The sequence below is a fragment of the Rhinopithecus roxellana genome, chromosome 10 (genome assembly GCF_007565055.1).
Source record: "Rhinopithecus roxellana isolate Shanxi Qingling chromosome 10, ASM756505v1, whole genome shotgun sequence".
NCBI classification, from domain to species: domain Eukaryota; kingdom Metazoa; phylum Chordata; class Mammalia; order Primates; family Cercopithecidae; genus Rhinopithecus; species Rhinopithecus roxellana.
Window position 1 is genome coordinate 82,522,795 of NC_044558.1, and position 18,439 is coordinate 82,541,233.

At 48.1% G+C, this 18,439-nt stretch overlaps 1 protein-coding gene across 22 annotated transcripts in view; it reads left to right on the forward strand.

Moving 5' to 3' along the window:
* PITPNM2 (phosphatidylinositol transfer protein membrane associated 2) overlaps positions 1-18,439 on the forward strand; it is a 171,208-nt gene that overhangs the window by 99,297 nt on the left and 53,472 nt on the right. The window lies entirely within an intron of this gene.

Sequence of the window (18,439 nt, forward strand, 5' to 3'; positions counted from 1 at the left end):
TAAGTAAATTCAAAGGGGTTAAAAAGGGCCAGGCAAGGTGGCTTACACCTGTAATCCCAGCACTTTGGGAGGCCGAGGTAGGAGGATTCCTTGAGTCTAGGAGTTGGAGACCAGCCCTGGCAACATAGACCCTGTCTCTACAAAAAATAAAAAATTAGCCAGGTGTGTGGTGGTGCACACCTGTAGTCCTAGCTACTACAAAAAATAAAAAATTAGCCAGGTGTGGTGTGGTGGTGCGCACCTGTAGTCCTGGCTACTTGGGAGGCTGAAGGGGGAGGGTTGCTTGAACTCAGGAGGTTGAGGCTGCTGTGAGCTGTGATAGTGCCACTGCACCCCAGCTGGGGTACAGAGTAAAAAATAAATAATATACAAATAAATGTTACAGCTCTTTTACAGGGAACCCTGTTACCAAAATCAAAGAAGAAGAATTCAGTAACTCCACAAAACTACAGGCTGGTTTCACTTAAAAAAAAAAAAAAAAAAAAACAGGGCCGGGCGCGGTGGCTCACGCCTGTAATCCCAGCACTTTGGGAGGCCGAGGCGGGCGGATCACGAGGTCAGGAGATCGAGACCATCCTGGCTAACATGGTGAAACCCCATCTCTACTTAAAAAATACAAAAAAAACTAGCCAGGCGAGGTGGCGAGCGCCTGTAATCCCAGCTACTCAGGAGGCTGAGGCGGGAGAATGGCATGAACCCGGGAGGCGGAGCTTGCAGTGAGCTGAGATCCGGCCACTGCACTCCAGCCTGGGCGACAGAGCGAGACTCCGTCTCAAAAAACACACACAAAAAAAACTTAAATAAAATATTAGCAAATTTCATTCAACTGAATGTATTATTACAGCATGACCAAATAGGATTTATTCCAATAATGGAAGGGAGATTCAAGAGTAGAAAAGAATTTTCGTCTAATTTATTATATTGGCTGTTTTAAAATTTTATTTTATATTATTATTGATTGATTGAGACAAGATTCTTGCTCTGTCGCTCTAGCTGGGGTGCAGTTGTGTGATCATGGCTCATGCAGCTTGATCACCTGGGTTCAAGTGAGCTTCCAACCTCAGCTTCCCAAGTAGCTAGGATTACAGGCACACCATGCCCAGCTAATTTTTAAAATTTTTTGTAGAGATGAGGTATCCCTATTTTGCTCAGGCTGTTCTTTTTTTTTTTTTTTTTTTTTTTTTTGAGACGGAGTCTCGCTCTGTCGCCCAGGCTGGAGTGCAGTGGCCGGATCTCAGCTCACTGCCAGCTCCGCCTCCCGGGTTTACGCCATTCTCCTGCCTCAGCCTCCCGAGTAGCTGGGATTACAGGCGCCCGCCACCTCGCCCGGCTAGTTTTTTTGTATTTTTTTAGTAGAGACGGGGTTTCACCGTGTTCGCCAGGATGGTCTCGATCTCCTGACCTCGTGATCCGCCCGTCTCGGCCTCCCAAAGTGCTGGGATTACAGGCTTGAGCCACCGCGCCCGGCCACTCAGGCTGTTCTTAAACTCTTGGCCTCAAGAAATCCACCAGCCTTACTGACATCTTCATTTCAGACTTCTGGCCTCCAGAACTGTAAGAGAATAAATTTATTTTGTTTAAAGCCACTCAGTTTGTGGCATTTTGTGATGGTTGCCCTAGGAAACAAACATACCCACTGTCTATTCCAGGGTAAGAATAGAATGGAAAAACTAGACCGGGCACCATGGCTCACACTGTAATTCCAGCACTTTGGGAAGCCGAGGCAGGCAGATCATTTGAGGTCAGGAGTTCAAGACCAGCCTGGCCAACATGGTGAAACCAGGTCTCTACTAAAAATACTAAAAATAAAAAATAAAAAAACTTTAACCGGGCATGATGGTATGCACCTGTAATCTCAGCTACTCAGGAGACTCAGGCAGGAGACTTGCTTGAATCCGGGAGGCAGAGGTTGCAATGAGCTGAGATGGCACCACTGCACTCTAGCATGGGCAACAGAATGAAATTCTGTCTCAAAAAAAAAAAAAAGAATAGAATGGAAAAACGAGAAAGGTGAACTTACATGACCTGCTGGTTCACACGAACCTCTACCTGAGAATTTAGAGTGATTGCAGATGGGTATTAACCCAGGCATTTGCTGGAGCAAATATAAGCCCTCTCTGGAAAAACAGACCCTCATCCTAAGCCTCAAAAGAATTTCTACAAATATCTTCCCCAGAAAATGAGCAGTTCTTAGTCAAAAATAACTGAGTACAAGAGGAGATAAAGCACTAAGAGCCAGAGCCAGCATGAACAATTTACAGCAGAAACAGACTCTGGAGACTTCAGATGCTACAATATTTAAGCATAGCCAATAAAATAACTGTTCAGTGCATTTAAATAAGTAAAAGGCAAAGTTGAGAATATGTGCAGGGAATTAAAAGCTCTAAAGAATGATGAAGCAGATTTGAACAACGAAACAGAACTTTAAGTCAAACATGGAGAAATCCAGAATACAACACGGGAAGAAAAGGAAGCTGCAGAGAGGATAAGACACATACATGGAGAAAGTCTAACGTTTATCTAATTAGAGAGCCAGAAAGAGAAGAGAGAAATAGAACAAAGTCTATGTAAGTGAGATTCAGCCCTTAAAAGATGGCTAATACTTCTCTGTAGTCCTGGGCTTAGTGCTTGATTTCAGCCCAGCCAGTCAAGTGGCTCACGAAATAGATGCCAAACCCTTTGCCTTGACTCTTCCCCAACCTTGGTCATTTCTTCCTGCAAGAGGGATATCAACGAGCAGTTCCTGAGAACTGAGAGGCCTAGGACAAGGTGTCAGTGAGGGGTGGGCCTTGAGGATATTGAAGACATTGCCCAAAATCATGCAAGGTGCTTTCCCTGCACTTCCTAACTCAAGGGAATATCATTCGTACTGTAGTACATGAGAATGTCATCGCTTGGAGTTGGACAGTGCATAGCCTGTGCAGCTGAACGCAGCAACCCAGCTGTCTCTGATGCCTTTTCTGCCCAAGTTATGCCCATGGGACTTTCCAAGTTTGACCAGTGGTTTTTTCCTATGTGTTTCGTTTCCTCCCTGTTTCCCTCCCTGGAGAAGGATGAGATCTGTCATCGGCTGGAGGATTTTATGGCATGATAAAGGGAAGCTAATAGCTCTGTAAAGAAGAGCCAGTTACCTGGGAAACTTTCCAGGCATGTTGTGTTTCTGGCAGCCCTGGGAGGCTGGACTGTAAAGGCCACACCGCTCACAGTGCTATGGAGCAAGGCCTGGGTGAAGTTGTATAGACATGTGAATGTGCCTGTCCCTACCTCCCCTAAGGACACTGGCTGGGCCTTTCGTTGTCCTCTAGGTCCTCTGGCTGTGCCTGCTTGCTCCCTTCTGAGTCGAGCATTTGGACCTGGTTATTGGTGACCTGAGACGCCTGAGATTTCTGCTCACCTAACAGTGCAGTAGATCAGGCCTGGGTCACAGCCCAGGAGATACAGAGTCTGGGACCGTTCTGCCCTGACTCACTGTGTGGCCTTGTCAAATGACTCAGTCCCTCTGGGCTTTTGTCTTCCCATCTTGCCCTGAGTGCTTCTGAGCATTGAGTTTCCAGCGAGATTGTTGGCGGCAGAATGTTTATAAACTGAGCTGCACTGAGTGTGTCTGAGAGGGGGTGGTAGTTACACTAAGGGCATTTGGGCCGCATGGCATTGCCATGTCTCATTCAGGGCCCAGCTTATCTCTCCCAGACCTGCCCATCAGAAAGGGCTGAGATGACTTCAGATACCCCCACCGCCAGCCCACACCATGGACAGCAACATACAGTTGTCCTGTTTTGACATTTATGCCCTGCACATGCTCTTGAGGAGGGCAAGTCTGGCTCCATGAAAAGTCTGAGTCACAGACGCTGTCAAGAAACAGGGACATGGCAGGGAGCGTGCACTATTCTTGGAGAATCTTAGCTGTGCTAAGGAACAGCTAACAGAGCAGTTTGTAATTAGCACTTTGGCTGCTTGGCGGCGGCGTTATCTGCCTGTAGAGGGTTTTTTTGTGAACATTTACCAATTACCCTTCTTAAGTACCTACTAAGTGCCAGGCCCTGGCTGCCTAGCACCTCTTGTGAATGGAGAGACAAATGAAAGGTGTTATCCTTTTCTTTTTTCCAGGCACCGTTCTAGCTACTGGGATTATGGCAACAAATAAGACAGACAGGTTCCCTACCCTCCTGTCACCTGTGCTGGGATGGAGGGAGGCAATCTTCAGGTACACAAATCAGATCACTGCAAAGCATGGCAATGGGACTGAACTGGGCAGGAGAGGAAAGCTACACTGTAGAAGGGAGGGCATGGCATTTGTGCCCAGACCTGGTTGATGCCAGACAGTAAGGGAGCAGCTGTTCCCTGGCCTGGGGAATGGGTGCTTCCCGGGCATGGCAGCAGCTGGAATGGAGAGCTAACATAGTGGGTTCCTAGCAAAGCAAGCATCCATGTGACTGGAGAGTGGTGGTGGAGGAGCTGTGGCTCATGAGCAGGCAGACGGGGCACACGGGATCTTCCAGACCTAGAACCTGGAAGTAAATGGAACTGAGGGATGCACAAAGTCCTGTGGGTGAGAGACAGGATCGGGAGGAGACAAGGCAAGGTGAAGGGCGGCCTAGGCACGGAACCCTCCTGGACAAGCACACTTGGGAGCTGTTGTCGGGTCTCTCTGGTTATGGAACCCTCAGGCAGCACTGGCTTCTCCACTGTGGCTCCTCTCAGAGCTTTTGTAGGAGGGGTGTGTGTGTGTGTGTGTGTATGTGTGTGTGTGTGTGTGTGTTTCAGAGACAGGGTCTTGCTCTGTTGCTCAGGCTGGAGTGCAGTGGCACAATCATAGCTCAATGTAGCCTCAAACTCCTGGGCTCAAGAGATCCTCCAGCCTCAGCCTTCTGAGTAGCTGGGACTACAGGTACATGCCACCATGCTGGGCTAATTTTATTCTTTTTTGGAGAAATGGGGTCTCACTATGTTGCCCAGGTTGGCCTCAAACTCCTGGCCTCCAGTGATCCTCCTGTCTCAGTCTCCCAAAACAGTGGGATTATATGCATGAGCCACTGTGCCTGGTCCCATGTTGACCATTTTTAAGCATACAGTTCTGTGACATTAAGGACATTCACACTGTTATACAACCATAACCACCATCCATCTTTAGGACTCTTTCATCTTCCCAAACTAAAACTGTGTCCTCATTAAACACCAACTACCCATTCTCCTTTCCCCAAGTCCCTAGCACCCACCATTCTACTTTCTGTCTCTATGAATTTGACACTCTAGGGACTTCCTGTAAGTGAAATCATGCAGTATTTGTCCTTTTGTGTCTAGTTTATTTCACTTTGCTTAATGTCTTCAGAGTTCATCCATGTTGTAGCATGTGTCAGAATGTCCTTCCTTTTTGAGGCTGAATAATATTTCCCATCAGGTTCTTCCCACCCTTTTTTTCTCATTAGGTTTTGATGACTCATGTGATGTTGGTCTGTCTGTCTTTTTTTTTTTGAAACAGAGTCTTGCTCTGTCACCCAGGCTGGAGTACATTTGTGCAATCTTGGCTCACTGCAACCTCCACCTCCCGGGTTCAAGTGATTCTCCTGCCTCAGCCTCCCGGGTAGCTGGGACTACAAGCACGCACCACAATGCCTGGCTAATTTTTGTATTTTTAGTAGATACAGGTTTTCACCATGTTGGCCAGGATGGTCTCGATCTTCTGACCTCGTGATCTGCCCGCCTTGGCCTCCCAAAGTGCTGGGATTACAGGCATGAGCCATTGCACCTGGCCAATTCTGTCTCTTTTTGAGGCTGAATAGTATTTCCCATCACGTTCCCCCCACCCTTTTTTTCTCATTAGGTTTTGATAACTCATGTGATGTCTATCTCCCTTGGAGCCTGGAGGCTCCCTGAGGCCTCTGTCTTGGTCCCCTTTATCCTTAGCACCCATCATAGAACCTGGCCCCTAAGAGGCACTTAATGAATATTTGTTAGGTCCATAGAGTTCAGAGTGACTAGAATTCTTACTGAAAGAGGGGGTTGGCGTTGAGATGACAATTGTGGAGCTTTGGCTTCTAGGCAAATGTTTCTGTTGATCCAAGCCACCTAGGGGACTTGTTAAAAATTCTTATTCCCAGGTCTTTCCCTTTGCAATGCAGCTGTTTTGGGCTGGAACCAAGAAACCTGTATTTTGAAAGAGATATTAACCTTTATTTCCTAGATCATTTAAGAATATTAGAATAAAAACAAGTAACCACCCTCTGATGAAGTTTAAGTGGGGTTTTCCCTCAGCCAGAAGATTTGTACTTGCTACAAAATATTCTGAAAGAAAAAAACAAAAATTGTTCCTCTAAATCATGCATCTTTATTAAAAAGCATTAAAGCATCTCTGTTAGCTTGTGTTGTATCCAGAGTCAGGTGCAGCCACCGTTCACGCATCAATACATAGCTCTAGCCTGGAATATATCACTTAAATTGTGGGGGCTTTCATTTCTTCCAAAGATGGGAGCATCGTTACCTTTTCCACCTCAGGAGATCATTCTGAAGAAGCAAGAATAAAAAGGCTAAAAGCATTTGTAAGTCATAAAACGCTACTATCAATGCTAGGGATGTATATGTATATAAATTGATTTAAGTATAGAAGATGATGGTTCAATTCTTAAGCTATTTACTATCCTGGCTGTACAGTAAGATACACCTGACTCTACCACTTACTGAGTAATGGGGGCAAGGTGCCTTAATGACACAAAGCCCTGGGTCTCCTTAGTTATAAAAATGGGGCCTTGCAGCACAGAATTATTCAGTCATAAAAAGCGATGAAGAAGTTCTCGCAATGCTACAACATGAACCTCAAAAACATAATGCCAAGTGAAAAAGCCCGGACACAGAAAGCACATATTGTATGACTCCACCAATAAGAAATGTCCGGAACAGGCAAATCCATCAAAACAGAAAGCAGCTTAGTTGGTGCCAGGGGCTGGGGTAATGGGAAGTGACTGCTTAATGAGCTTAATGAGAAACGGGCTTTCTCTTTGGGTGAGGAAAATGTTCTGGAATTTTCCTCTGTAAGTATACTCTGAGTATACTAAAAACCACTTTAAAGGGGTGAATTACATGGCATGTGAATTATATTGCAATAAAATACTTAAATAAGTGGGGTTACTACATCTAACTCCGGGGAGTTGTGAGGATTAAGTCACTTACAATGTATTAATAGGGCCCAAGTGTGTAAAACCATGGGCCGGATTCATAAACCAAGGACCAAGCAGAAGAGTCTGGTTGCCAGATGTGCTCACCAGAGAGTGGGGGCTGTTGGGGTGTGGGGTCTGATGAGACCCTGGTACCATTTACAAGAGGGGACCATTCACTGGGAATGCCTTCAGGAGAGGCAGGGCTGGGCAGACTGTGTGTTTTCTCCTACACCCTCCTCCTCACAGGATGCATGAAGAATGGGGGGCCAGGGTCAGGGTGGGGACTAAGTCTCTGACTGTTCAGCTGCTCTGGCATCTGTGTCTTTAAGGAGTTAACTCCAGTGGACTGTTGTAATGTAAGTTCGGGAAACCCTGTCTTAGGCAGCACAGGGAGCTGTGGGCAATTTTCCTGAGCTAAAGGACTGTGACACCCTCGCTGCAACACCCAGGGACGGCTGGGTCTGCACCCCGCTCAGCTGTAGCTATTGCAGAAGGAGCCACGGGGGCTCAGAGTAGTGGGCTAGTGCACCTTTGGTACCATGTGTAGGGTGGGCTTAAGGAGGCAGGACTAGGGACACTGGCTGCTGAGACTCCAGCATGGCATTTGTGCCTCTCTGGACTTGAGGTTGGCCCCACAGCGCTCCTTGCAGGCTGCACAATACCAGCTGTTGTTTTGGAACAACAAAAATTCATTACTTGCAGCTGATAACTAACAGGCACCCGAATAAGTTGGCTGAGAGCCTCAGTGCTGGAATCTTGCACATGTGGGCTCCAAGTGGAAGTTTATTGGGAGGTATGTTGGCCGAGTAAAGAGGAGAACCTTATCCAGGGAAAAACTCGATCCTGGGACTGTGCCCACCTGCTCACAAGCCATGGGGAGGCATCTGCAGCCAACATTCAGTCCATTTATGTTAAATGCAGGAATTAAGGAAAGACTGAATTTGATGAGAATTGTCTGCCGACTTAGCCACGTGGAGGTCATTTGTGACCTTGACCAATATGGTTTCAGTGGAGTGGGGGTGGTCAAAGTGTGTTGGAAAGAGATCGGGAGGTGAGACAGTGGAAACAGCAAGTATAGCTAAGCTTGAGGAGGATTTGCTATAAAGGGGATCAAGGAAGCGGGATGGTGCCAAGGAGATAGAGTGAAGGGGGCTGTGGGGTCTTGTTTTGTTTTGTTTTTGCAGATATGGGAGCTATAACTTGCATGTTTGAATGCTGATGGTGAATGGGGAGGTCCATTAGGGAGACGAGAGGGGAGCATTTTGGGAGAAATGACAAAAGGGCTTGGACCCCAGTGACAGAGAGTTGGCCTTCAATGGGAGTAGAGATGTCCATGCATTGCAACAGCAGCTAGTGGATTGGTGCAGTGAGTCAGTCCATTTGATGATGGGAATTTGAGGAAACAAAGAAGAGTGGAGCCAGACATGGTACACAGGCCTGTGGTCCCAGCTACTTAGGAGGCTGAGGCAGGAAAATCACTTGAGCCCAGGAGTTGGAGGCTGCAGTTAGCTAGGATTGCACCACTGTGCTCTATCTAGCCTGGGCAAAGAGTGAGACTCCATCTCCAAAAGAATTAATAATAAAAAAGAAGACTCAAGATGGAGAGAAGGTATAAAATCAGGATTGGGAAATAGTGAAGGAACTGAATCAGTGAAGTAGGACTGTAGGAGCTGGGCCCTCCTGGGGTGTCCTGTCAGAGTTTTGAAGGCTGGCCCAGAGGAGTAAGCACTCAGGGGCTTTGTATTCTCATTATGTATCTTCTCTGTCATCACAAGGGCTTATCACCAGTTCAGGAGTAACCCGGGTGAAAATCTCAGCAGTGCCTCTTATCAACTCTGGTGTCTTGGATGGTTCCGGAAAGCTCTGATTTCCCTGGAGAATTGATCGAGCTGAGTTTTGCTTAGGGACAGGGCCTGCAGCACAGCCAGCTTTCTGCCAATGGGCTCCCAGCCTCTAAGCATCTCAGGGGGCCCTCCCTCCTGCCTGCCCCAGAAGCTGGGAGCTTTCACCCCTAAAGGACTGGCCATTTCTAAGGCCAATGGCCTCCTGAAAAACCTCGGCACTTCTTACGTAGGAGGATGGTCTGGATGCTGCTGCTGAAATGGTGGTGGCCTCAGGGAGGTGACTAGGAGTGAGAAAGGAAGGCCTCTGAGCAAACCCCAGCCTATGATTTTGTAGCCACAGCTTAGACCCTAACTGCTGGGGCCAAGGTCCCCTCTGGGCTTGTTTCTGTTGTCACATCTGAGCCTTCTGTGGCATTTTGTTTAAGGGCCCAGCCTTATTTCAGCCATACTCAGTGTTAAATTAGGGGAGCACCAACCCTGGAGGCCAGTATGGTAGTGGTAGTAGCTCCGTGACCAGCAGAGTCCCCAGAGGACCGAGGTAGGAGGTGAGTTCCAGATAATTCTCCTTCGTGCCATGCTCATCATCTTGGAGGCTCAGTTTCAAGCTTATTTCCTCACATGCACATCTGTGCCCTTTTCCACCCAACTGAGGGTGCTATGCTGACAGCCACAGCCAGGGAGGAGGAGTCATAAAAACAGAGCTCCCTTGCCTTGCCCCAGTCCTTAAGCAGGATGCGCCCTTTGGGAGCCTGCTCTGTGGTCTGCACCACTGCTTCCCTGGGGCTGTTGTTTGGGTGAGGCATTACATAGAGATGTCTCACAACTCTACCATCCCACTCCTGCTCTTGGAGCTGCAGAGCACTACAAGCCCCACGGTGCCCCCAGGTGGCTGCTGTGCTGTGGGGTCTGGTGGCCAACTTCTGCAGTGGCTTGGCAGTTGCCCCAGTTTGGCACTCCAGGCGTACAATGGTGAGATTCATGACTTTCTGTGGGATTTGGGGTAACTGCAGCAGTGCCCAGGGCTTTAAGGCTCTCTGGGACCCCCCTTCACTGCCCAGGCCAGTGTTAGAGGAAGGAGTCACGTCCTGCTTAAAGGTGTCGAGGAAACTGTAGGGGGCAGGGGTAGGAGCTGTGTCCTCCTGCTCAAAGTCTGCTTGGTCCTTGCCCTTTCAGCCTGGCCACCCCTGCCTCATGAACCTGAAGCTCTTTCTGTGTCGCTTTTCTCCTCTAATGCCTGGAGGTATGTGACTGGGTGGAGGAAGAAGCTGGGAGTCAGGGTCCTGATTCCCAACCCAGCTCTCTGCCCGTTTCCTGAGCCTTAGTCTCCTCATTTGTAAAGGGAGGGTTGGCCTGCAGCAGGGTCCTCTGCTTGTTTCTTAGCCCAGAAATCCTTTCTTCAAAAGAAATCTCTGCTGGAAGCCTCGTGTCTAACACATAAAGGTAGAACTACTCTAGGTCAGGGATTGGTCAATTCTGTGGGTGTGTGACCTCTCCTGCTTTCAGCTTCAGGACACAGAGAGGCAGCTGATCACTGCTAACCTCATAACACACACCTGCAGAGCAGCCACACACTCCCTCAACCCCAGCCCAGGCGTAGGGGCTGGTTGCTGGACACAAAGAACAGTCTCTTATCCCTCTGTGCCGCCTCCCATTTATCCAGAGCTTTGCGTCCCTGGATACACATAGATGGTTGGGGGAAGCCTGGGGAGCCTTGTCTGGCTGCATCTGGAGAGGAAGTGCTTTTACCATTGCCTGCTTCAGATCCTGATTGGGGCCCAGTAGGTTTGGGAAGCAGAGAGCAGAAGAAGGAAGCTCTCTTAGAGCAAGAGGCAAGGGACTCAAGGGAGGCAGAAGGAGGTTATGGATACCCGCAGTCCTGAGTCCCAAGCCCCCAGACCTGCTGGCGACTCCCTTGCTTCCCACTGCTGCAAAAGCCGAAGCTCCCGCTGGCCTGGCTTGGAGTAGCTTCCAGATTTAATAGCCAGAATGCAGCTGAACTGCATTTGGATGGATTCCATCCCCGCTTGACTTTGCACAGCCTCACTCCTAAATTCCATCTGTGACGTCAGACCCCTGCTAATCATGGAAAAACAGATTAAGTTCTGTAAACTCAATTCTCGTGCTTTCCCTCCCAGTCAGGGTGTCTCATGGCCTCTGCTCAAAGGAGCTGTCCACCTCCCTGCCCGGTCCACCCCACCTCATCCTGGGCCAAACCCCGATAATCCACTTCATTATTCATCTTCGTCACATGCCTCCAACCTCGCCACCCCTGCCTCATGAACCTGAAGCTCTTTCTGTGTCGCTTTTCTCCTCTACTGCCTGGGTGGTTCAGGAAGATCTCTGGGCTCCACCCTCGGAGGCCCAGCTGGTGCTCTGTGTCTTGGTGGGAAGCCATGCCCTTGAATCTTGGGGTGACATCCCTCATAGCTCTTCTTGTTTGTCTGCCTGTGCCTGGAACCCTGGTCCGGATGCAGCCTGTACCTCGCACCTTGCCCACAGCTAGTCTCTTGCTCCATGGCCACCCTGAGTGGCCCCACTCTGACATGGTCTGGCCAGGTGTTTCCTCAAAGACATCAATGAACATGGGGCTGGGGGTTCTTTCTAGGGTCGTGAATGCTGGGGTCTGGAACCTGAAGACTTTTCTAAGAGCCAGGGCCCAGGTGCCACATTTGAAGCCCAGGGAAGAGTCCCGTCATCCCTGGAGCAGAGCCATGTGGGCTGTGCGTGTGGGCGGCCACCCAGACCCCTTGCCTGGCCTTCTTCCCTGAAGGGCCTCTGGAGACCTGTATGTGTCTTTTTTCCTCTGGCTGTGCCAGGCCCCCAAAGATGCCCTGTAGACAGCAGTAAAACATAATTCTGTCTAACCCATCACGACTCCAGCAGAGACGAGATGAAATGTGTGTCTGTCTCACTTGCACCCAGGCAGCCAGACTGGGTGTAATGAGATTGTCTGAGTGAGGGTTCAGCTTCGGGCCAAGGGGGCTCCAGGGAGAGACAGACACACAAGTCACACTGCTCTGATATGGGGAGGGTCTGCCGTGCCTCTCCTGGCCTCAACTCAACCAGGGAGAAAGTGAGGAGGACTCTATCTCACCCCAGCAGGCCCATGTCTTGCTGTAAGGCCAGCCAGCACCACAGCAGGGCTGCTCCTCCTTCAGGTCTGGGTTTATTGTCTGCACCTGGGGGTAAGCAGCCCTACCAGGAAGCACACAGGCCCTGTGTCTCAGGGACCCACAGCAGTGCCACCTTTTTGCTCGCTCCTGGTAGTTGAACGCTGGTTGGAAAAGGGCTGAGCACTTCATGTGCATCATCTCATTTAATCCACAGACACCCCAAGGTGTCTGTGGGCAGGGTGGTTCTTACCCCCAGAAGACAAAACGAAAGCTCAAAGGATTAAGCAGTTTGCCCACAGTCACAGCTGGGAGGTGGCAGAAGGTCTAGCTGATTATTTTATTTTAATCACAACACTACCAGCCCTTCTCTGTCTGTTTACACACACACCACTCAAATGCTGCAGCTGCTGCCTTTTGAAACATCAGGTAATAAAGTGCAGGTAAAAGTTGCCCACAAATTCCATCCATCTGATGGAACCCTCTCCAGCATTCAGTGAACATTTATTCCACACTCTTCATCCAAACAGACATATACAGAGTAGTAATAATCTTTTTTTTAAAAGTATCATGTTCTACATGAATTTTTAAAGTAAAAATTAAATTTAATGTTATTTGAATTTAACCAGACAAATGTATCAATTTTCATGTATCTTAAGTGAAATGGGAGTTGCTAACCTGAGGAAAAAGATTTCTTTATTGTAAGTGGTAATAGTCCTAAAAGATTAAAGGTAAGAGAAAAACTTTTGAAAATAGCTTGATTGAAGTATAATGACATACCATACATATGCTCATTTAAAGTATACAATTCAATGGTTTTGGTATATTATTGATTTTTTTTAATTGTGGTAAGTATATATATATATATAACATAAACTTTGCCATTTTAACAGTTTCTAAGTGTACTATTTCATCACAGTGAGTATATTCACAATGTTGAGCAACCGTCACCACTACCACTTCCAAAGCTTTTTTATCACCCAAATAGAAACTCTGTAGTTATTAAACAGCTACTCCCACTTCCTCCAACCCCAGACCCTGGTGACCTCTAATCTATTTTCTGAGAGAACAACTTTTAAAAGGTTAAAGTCATTATTTTTTTTAATAATAAACTTTATTTATTTTTTGAGACAAGGTCTCACTCTGTCACTCAGGCTGGAGTGCAGTGGCACAATCTTGGCTCACTGCAACCTCCACCTCCCAGGCTCAAGGGATCCTCCCACCTCAGCCTCCCAAGTAGCTGGGACTACAGGCACTCCACCACACCTGGCTAACTATTGTATTTTTTGTAGAGATGGGGTTTCACCATGTTGCCCAGGCTGGTCTCAAACTCCTGACCTCAAGTGATCTGCCTATCTTGGCCTCCCAAAGTACTGGGATTAAGGCGTGAGCCACCTAAACTTTATTTTTTTAAGAGCCGTTTTAGATTCATAGCAAAATTGAGTGGCAAGTACGGAGTTCCCATATGCCCCTTCCCCCACTCTCAGCATCCCACACCAGTGTGCCCTATTTGTTACAATGAATGAGCCTGCAGTGACATGGTATCACCCAGAGCCCATAGATTACATGAGGGCTCACTCTTGATGTTGTACTTTATATAGGTTTGGACAAACGTGTGAGGACATGCATCCGCCATTGTAGTATCCCACAGAGTACTTTTATTGCCCTAAAAATTCTCCATTCTCTGCCTGTTCATCTGTCACTAATTTTTCTACCTACTGAATGAACCAACTTCTATGCTATGAAAGTTGAGGAAACTGTATTTCCACCTTTGTTGTTCTGCTCCAGATTTGTCTTAGTTGTGTTATCATTTGTGTACAGTGTTGAGGTTTTGATATTCAATTCAATCACATAATTGCCATGATTTCAAAAATATCAATGCCGTGTTCATCAGGATTTCTCCATTTATGACCTCATTTTGACTTATCTTTTTGGTTAGTTGGATTTCAACATCAGATAATTTTTTCTTTTTTAAAAAATTTTATTTATTTATTTTTGAGACAGGGCCTTGCTCTGTCATTCAGGCTGGAGTGCAGTAGCGCAAACATGGCTCACTGCAGCCCTGACCTCCTGTGCTCAAGCCATCCTCCCACCTCATCTCCCCAGGATGCCGCCCGGCCATGCCAGAGGTGCATGGTGGGAGGCCACTCGATGGAGCCCTACGTTCCTGCCCTGGGGCCTTTGCTCATGCTGTTCCTTCTTACTGGATTGAGTCCTTCTCACACCTACCCTCAGCTGTGCCCTTAGCCTCCCTAAGTGTCTGGATTACAGGCATCTGGTGCCGATGCCCAGCTAATTTTTTTTAAGTGTATGATTTTTTGAAGAGACAGGATCTCACTGTATTGCCCAGGCTGGTCTTTAACTCCTGGGCTCAGGCAATCCTCCTGCCTTGGTTTCCCAAAGTGCTGGGATTATAAGTGTGAGCCACTGTGCCCAGCCAGGTAATTATTTTTTAGAGGACTTTAAGGATATCTAAGCCCCTAAACTCATGCTTCAGAGAGCCCCACCTTATCTCCCCAGGATGCAGCCCAGCCATGCCGGCGTACATGGTGGGAAGCCACTCAATGGAGCCCCACGTTCCTGCCCAGGGGCCTTTGCTCACGCTGTTCCTTCTTACTGGATTGAGTCCTTCTCACACCTGCCCTCAGCTCTGCCGAGCAGAATCCCATGGATCTCAGAGAGCCTGGCTCCGCCTTCCATGAAGCCTTTCCTGAGATCCCTCTGGACTGAGTGACTTATCTTGTTTTCATGACGCTCATGGTAATTCCAGAAGTCAGATAGTATTATCCCCACTTTATATATGGAGAGACCGAGGCTCAGCAGGTACAAGGGCTTTTCCAGAAGGTCACACAGCTGGTAAAGGCATTGTGAGGCTTTGTAGTCAGATCCCAGAGCGAGCTCCAAACTGTCACCTCCCCTCACATTCTGTGTCACTCTTAAAGTTCTGAGTCCTCTCCTATTAGTCACCCGTGCACTTAACTGTAAGATATAGAACCATTTATTTGTTCTTTCCTTCTTCCTATCCATATATCTACCTACTTACTTACCCCTACAGCTCTTTAGTTCCTCGCGGGCAGAAACACAGTTGCTTTTCCCTAAGCCAGCGTTGATGGAATTGCATCCTGAGCACTTGCACTTTCTGATGCTCTTGCACCATGTGGCTGCTGCCCCTGCACAGTCCTAAGCTTTGCCCTGCTCCACCCAGGTGCCAGGAGCCTCCAAGAGGCCTCTGGGCCCTCCAGGTGCGTGTTCCTTCTCTGTCTCTGTCCCTCTGCCCGCACGCAAAAATATCCCAGCGGAGCTGTGGACAGCACCTGTGCAATTACAGCTCACCTGACAGCTTGTCTGTGGGGGAACATCATTAGATACCTGTTCCAGACATGTGCTTACAGAGCCTCTGAAATCAGAGACCCAAGCCAGTGTCTGGGTGCTGGCTCAGGCTGTGAGATTTCACCCCTGATTGTTATTTGAGGAGATGGAGACATTTAAGGAACATGATGAATCTGGCCCAGGGGGTTCTGCCTTGCTAGTGCCTGGTGGGCCTGGAATCTGAGAGGATTGAGAAAGGACTGATTTGCATGGGGATGAGCAGGGCAGGTCATGTACCCTGGAGGGGTTAAGACTCTGAAAGGGCAGAGTGCTTAGACTCCTAAGGTTTCTGAAGAACATTTAGAGTCTGTGTCTGACCATGTTGTTATTTAGATGACTAAATGAGACTTGCACACTCTGAGTCACTGCATTTGCGCCACAGTAAAGGAGCCCACCTGAGGCCCCACAGAGGTGGGGTGGGTGCTGCACGTCACACAGGTGTGCTGTTTGACACCAAGCCCCTGCTGTGCCTTCCTGGTTGGGCGATTCTGGGACTTCAATGAAGAACCATGTGAAGAAGCTTCAGAAAACAACCCCCATTGAACTTCAGTTTTCCCTTCCTGTCTCCAACCCTATTTTTCTCCAACTTCCCTCAAGCATAAAGCTCTCTCTCCTTTGTGTATGTAAGTTTCCCAGATCAGGTGCCTGTGCTACCCTCCCAACCAGCTGGAAGTCCATCCAGGTGCCAGGTGTCAGACTTGGGTCCCTTGCTACTTTGGCTGAGCCATCTCTTGTTTCATACCTCACAGGATAAAGTGCAGCCTGGGGACTGTAGGGCCATTGCTTCTCTCTCCTGTGGCCTCAGCTTCCAGCCAGGTTTGAGGATAGACATGTGGGCCTAGGCAGGTGGAGCTGAGTCTGGGAGTATGGGGAAGAACTCCACAAGGCCTCAGGCCCTAAACTTGCAGGTCCCATGGACTATTAACTAGACCCATTGACCTTGAAGAAGGTCAGCAATGGTCTCTTTTCACTTGAGCACAGCCTCTGGGGGGCTTTGGGGTTGATCAGGGATCAGAAAGATTGGTGGACAGGTTACAGGAGAGAGGAAGCCCCTCCTAGCAAGAGTCCTTCTGGATATAACAGGGCCTGGAGCCACCCCAAGGAGGGGAACAGGGCAAGGAAACTTCCCAGGGGGATTTCTGTGTCTGGGTGATGTTGCTCAGCAGCACCGTGGGGAGTCTGGGTCAGAGACCTCCAAGGGGAAGTCAGGGTCTGGGATCCAGGGTTATCTTATCTACAGCCAGCAGATGTTGGGTGCAGTTTCTGGAGTATATAAAGTATCTAGGCTCTAATTGGCTAAAAAAGAGCTTCACTTGGACTATATTTAAAGCAACTGGATGTGAGAATTGGGTTCTTTTTTAATAGAGAGGAGGGTCTTGGTATGTTTCCCAGGCTGGTCTTGAGCTTGCTTGGCCTCAAGCAGTCCTCCTGCCTTGGCCTCCCATAATGCCAGGATGGGTGTGAGAATTTGAATGGACTTCAGGCTGACGTTCCTACCTGCTGTGAACTAAACAACTGGGGACCACTGTTTTAGGCCAACACAAGGGATGGAGCCCCTTTATCAGACTTTTCCTCTCTCTGTCTCTCTCCCTAAGTGGCTTATTTAAGAACTTCTTTCAACCCTGTCTACTGGTATTCCTGAGAGTTCTCGTAAATATTTTTCTCAACCTTGTTAGCTACCCAGTAATGCTTTAGCACCTGGGTGACGCTCCAATGTCCAATAGAGAGCCATACCCCGGGGAAGTCGCCTGACTGGCCAGGCCCTTGCTTTTATCACTTAGCAGGAGTCTTGCCTGTTGTCACTGTAAATCCTCCCTGGCTGCGGTCCTTGGAGTAATCTTGCCGAAATACTATCCTTAGCCGGGTGTGGGTGGCGTGCACCTGTAGTCCCAGCTACTCTGGAGGCTGAGGTAGAAGGATAGCTTGAGCCCAGGAGATTAAGGCTGCAGTGAGCTGGGATTGCACCATTGCACTCTGGCCTGGGTGCAGAGTGAGATCTTGTCTTTAAACAATAAATAAATATAAAATTTATTTATCGTCCATCCTGAAAACCTTCCCTTGGCTTCATGTTAACAGTATATGACCTTTGGAGGTGACCAAATGATATTTATGGCAAAACTTCAGCCATCTGGGGCTTGGGTTTTAAGGCGTGATTTCATTTTCCAGATAATTGAGTATGAGCCTCTTCCAAGCACTAAGTTTTCTTTTCTTTTTTTTTTGAGACGGAGTTTCACTCTTGTCCCCCAGGCTGGAGTGCAATGGCGCGATCTCAGCTCACTGCAGCCTCCACCTCCTGGGTTGAAGCGATTCTTCTCCCTCAGCCTCCCAAGTAGTTGGGACCACAGGCTCCTGCAACCACCCATGGCTAATTTTTGTATTTTTAGTAGAGACGGGGTTTCACCGTGTTGGCCAGCTGATCTTGAACTGCAGACCTCAAGTGATCTGCCTGCCTTGGCCTCCCAAAGTGTTGGGATTACAAGTGTGAGCCATTGCGCCCAGCCCAGTTTAAAAAAAAAAAAAAAAAAAAAGTGATTGCTTAGGGGCAAATCTTCATCAAATATATTCTTTGTCACTTAAATAGAGGTTGCTATGAGTGCACTCTGTACTTATCTTGTTTCATCTACTTCCCAGACATAGCCCAATGGAAGGAATAAAATAGATGCCAATAAATGTTTCTTATTGGATTGAACTGAAACCAAATTTTAAATCACTCAGAGTCTCCCCTTGGGATGCAGTGATGTCATCTGCCCCTAATGGCATGGCTCAGACCGCTGACTTGTGAATGTCTTATGTCTGTGCTTCTTAGTTTTATTTGATCTGTCTGCTTTTCCATGACCAGCTATCATTACTCGCTGTGTCAGTACCGGGGAAATAGATGCTGTAGCTTGTTAGGATTGTGAGTAAAACAAGAGCACAATGTTCTTACCCTGGCCCTTGCTAATGGAGTGACAATTCTTTACTTCCC